Source organism: Microtus oregoni, unplaced genomic scaffold (genome assembly GCF_018167655.1).
Source record: "Microtus oregoni isolate MIOR12 unplaced genomic scaffold, Mior012 000052F_002, whole genome shotgun sequence".
Taxonomy (NCBI): domain Eukaryota; kingdom Metazoa; phylum Chordata; class Mammalia; order Rodentia; family Cricetidae; genus Microtus; species Microtus oregoni.
Genome location: NW_024543814.1, coordinates 508,205 through 512,500, shown reverse-complemented (window position 1 = coordinate 512,500; position 4,296 = coordinate 508,205).

Sequence of the window (4,296 nt, the reverse complement as noted above, 5' to 3'; positions counted from 1 at the left end):
TCTGGGAAGTGTATTAAATCATGTGCCTAAGGAACTAGTTCAACAAAGGAGGCATGCCCTCCCATAGCCCAGGGTCTGTACTGGGAAATTCATGGGTGGGATTTGCCTGTGTATGTGTTGTTTAAAAAAAAAAGAAAGAAAGAAAGAAAGCTTCATTTACTTACTATGATACCTGGCTAACGAAGATCTTTTACATTTTGTTTCAGGGACAATTGGATTTTTTTTCCTTGTTTCTGCTTTATTACTACAGTCTGCGGTGTAATGAAAGTGGATTAATGAATTTTCCCAGAGATGTGTCAAAGCACATAACCCTTGCTTTCAAACACCTGTGTATCTATGTAAAAATCTGCTGTGCTACATACATAGGTATTCTCTAAGTTACATTTAGTTGAAGTGTTCATAAAGGCAAAATCTCACTGTCTGGCCTCAGTTTCTTTGACATAAAATACTGATTAGTGGAAGAAAATAGATTGCTAAAATGATTTATTCTCAGTCATAGTTTCTTGAATAAAACGATTTCATTTAAAGCAATCAGATCAGAAAAAGGAGGCATATTTTGAAAAGCTATATCCATTGGGGGGGGGGGTTCCACACAAAGTTTTTTTTTTTCCAATTCTGCTTCTTGATGTTGCTTAGAGTGCCTATTTTTTTCTGTCAGAACAATATTTCATTGGCACTCTATGACAACTTTTAGGTAAAATGTTTTTGTGACTTAAATTGGTGATACAAGCTATATTATATTTTATATCTACATGGTTGTTTTAAAAATGTATGTGTCTTAGTTTGGGTTACTACTGCTATTATGATGAACACCATAACCAAAAGTAAGTTGGGGAGGAAAGGATTTATTCAGCTTCCACATCCACATCAGAGTTCCTTTTCAAAAGAAGTCAGGAGAGGAACTCAAGACTAACTGGAACCTGGAGGCAAGAGCTAATGCAGAGGCCATAGAGGGGTGTTGCTTACTGGTTTCCTTCCCATGACTTGATCAGTCTACTTTCATATAGAACCCAGAGCCACAAACTCAGGGATGGAACCACCCAGAATGGGCTGGGCCCTCCCCCGTCAATTACTAATTAAGAAAATTCCCAACAAATTTTCCTATAGCCCCATATTATAGAGGCATTCCCTCATTTGTAGCTTCCTCCTCTCTGATAACTCTAGCTTGCATCAAGTTGACAAAAATTAGTCAGTACAGTAGTTAGTTTAAATTACAGAGTTTATAAAATGATTAGATGCTACTATCTTATTTCTCAGTCAATCCTGCACATTTCCAGATATTTGGAGTCTATCTCCTTTAGCTTAAAACACATGTTTTGTTAGTCTATTTCTGTTTACAGTCATTTGGAGGGCAAGACTATTCAATTTTGTATTAGTTTTACATAGGTAACATATCCTTGTATTCCAGTTTTATAAAATTTATCTTCCTTTACAATTTCCTGTAAATGTGAGAGATGGGTGTGTGAATCTCATGGAGCATGCATGGAGGTCAGAGAACAACCACAGGAGTCAGTGATCTTCTTCTACCATGTGGGTTCCAGGGATTGAACGTAGGTCATCAGGGCTTTTGTTAAGTGCCCTTAGCACTGTTGTCCACATTTATAATTACTCCTGCTATTATTATGTCTTACTTTTCCTACATGAATGTGTATGGGTATGTGTGTGACATGGCAAACAAGTGGAACACAGAGAACTCTTCGTGGGATTCTGTCCTCTCCTTCCACCACATGGGCTCTAGGGATCACACCCAGGTCATCAAGCTTGGTGGCAAGTCCTTTATCTACTGAGCCATCTTGATAGTTCCTATGTATTGATTGATTTCTACTAAACAATAGGTTATTAATTCTCTGAATATTGGGCATTTCTATTACAAATATTCCCAAATTTTACTTGTGGTTTTGAGGGAGCAGTCACAAAAATCATATATATTTTATGTAGTAAATTTTATTGATGACTGTCTCAATTAGGAAAATATTTGAAATATATTCACTCACACTCTTCAATTTATGATCATTCCCAACATATCCTAAAAATGAAGAGTTGTTCTTGTGTGCCTGGCTCAAGGGCTCAAAGAGGTCATATTACCTTTCAGGGAAAGGGTGGCTAGACTGAAATGGGGAAAGACATGAGACATTTATAGCATGGGGGCCTGCTTGTTGGGGCTTCTGTCCTGTCCAGTTCCCACAGCTGGTAAGCCCCAAAGAAAATCACACAGAGGTCTCCATAAGTTATAATCTGATTGGCTCATTAGCTCAGGCTTCTTATAACTTATATTAACCCATTATTCTTATCTATGTTAGCCACATGGCTAAGTACCTTTTTCTGCAGGGCAGGTCACATCTTGCTTCTTCAGTGTCTGGACAGGACCAGGGAGGGAGCTTCCCTCTTCCCAGAATTCTCCTATTCTCATTGACCCACCTCTACTTCCTGTCTGGTTGTCCCACCTATACTTCCTGCCTGGCTACTGGCCAATCAGCATTTATTTAAAACATAAAGAATTGTCCCGCCCCAGAGATTTTCATTCTGAGAGGAGAGGGCAATTAAGGATTGATTGGTTGACACTTGGAAGAAAATAAGTCATTTTCTCGGTAGCAAGGCCTGCCATTATCTAAATAAGAAAGATCTATATTGTGACTTATGGCAAATGAGCCTGACTCTATTGCAGAATTGTTGTAGGGGTGGGCACAAAAGGGCTCAGAAGATGTCCTGATTGGAGTTTTCAGATTCCTCATAATCTAGGTCTTGAAGCCTGCCTAAGAATGAACTGCTTGTTAGGATTCTTTGGAGCTTATTCCATTCTCCAAATATTCTAAACTAAACAGTGCTGTATGGAGTTTCAGGGAGCACATTTACCACCAGGTTAGCTGCCTGAAAATGTTGTGTAGGCTTCCACGTTTTTTTGTATTGAAGATAGTTTTCTAAAAAAGAAAAGTTATTGCTTAAGCAAAAAAAGGTGTTGTTGCATAAGTGGTGTTCATAGATTAAGATAAAGGCAGGTCTTAGGACAACCATCTTTGAACATCTTGAAAGTGTGTAAGTCAATATTAGATTGGCTTTGTAGTTAAGTGGAGAAGTGCCCTTTAATTTGATTGAAATGAGGCTGAATAGCATCCTGAGCCTCCTTGTATGGGTTCATGAATATAACTTCAGCAGTATAAGCCCTGCATTTGCTTATACCACTACAAATGAGAGGATCAGGAGAGAAGCTAATAGTAGGTCAAATGCTTTGTCTCAAGAGGAACTAGAGGTTCTTAAATACTAGACACATTAACCCATCTTATCTGTGTACTGTTTTCTTTTTTCTCTTTATATTTATTTTATTTCTTAAAACAATCTTTTTTTTTTTTTTTTTTGGTTTTTCGAGACAGGGTTTCTCTGCGGCTTTGGAGCCTATCCTGGAACTAGCTCTTGTAGACCAGGCTGGTCTCGAACTCACAGAGATCCGCCTGCCTCTGCCTCCCGAGTGCTGGAATTAAAGGCGTGCGCCACCAATGCCCGGCAACAATCTTTTTATTTTGCATACCAGTTCTAGTTCCCTCTCCCTCCTCTCCTCCCACTCCACCTCTCATCACTCCTCAGAGAGCATGAGGCCTCCCATGGGGAATCAACAAAGTCTGGAACATCACTTGAGGCTGGACCAAGACAAAACCCACCCCCTGCATCTAGGCTTAACAAGGTATTCCTCCATAGGAAATGGGCTCCAAAGAGCCAGTTAATGAAGTAGGGATACATACTTGTTTCACAGCCAGTGGCCCCACAAACTGTCCAAGCCACACCCAGTTGTCACCCACATTCAGAGGGTCTAGTTCGGTCCTATACAGGTTCCCCTGCTGTCAGTCCAGAGTCAGTGAGCTCCCACTAACTTGGGCCAACTGTTTCTGTGGGTTTGTCCATCATAATCTTGACCCCTTTGCTCATAGTATCACTCCTCCCTCTCTACGGCCAAGCTCCAGGAGCTCAGCCCAGGGGATCTCTGTGTCTGCTTCCATCAGTTACTGGATGAAGGTTCTATGATGACAATTAAGGTAGTCACCAATCTGATTACAAGGGAAGGTCAGTTAAAGCACCCTCTCCACTATTGTTTAGATTCTTAGCAGGGTCATCTTTGTTGGATTCCTGGGAATTTCCCTAGTGCCAGGCTTATCACTAACCCGATAATGGCTCCCTCTATCAAGATATCTCTTGCCTTGCTATCCCACTCTGACCATCCCCATCTCTACCTTCTCAATCACACATGTTTTCTTCCCCTCCACTTCTCCACTACCCACTCCCCTCCAGCCCTTCCCCTTCTCCCCA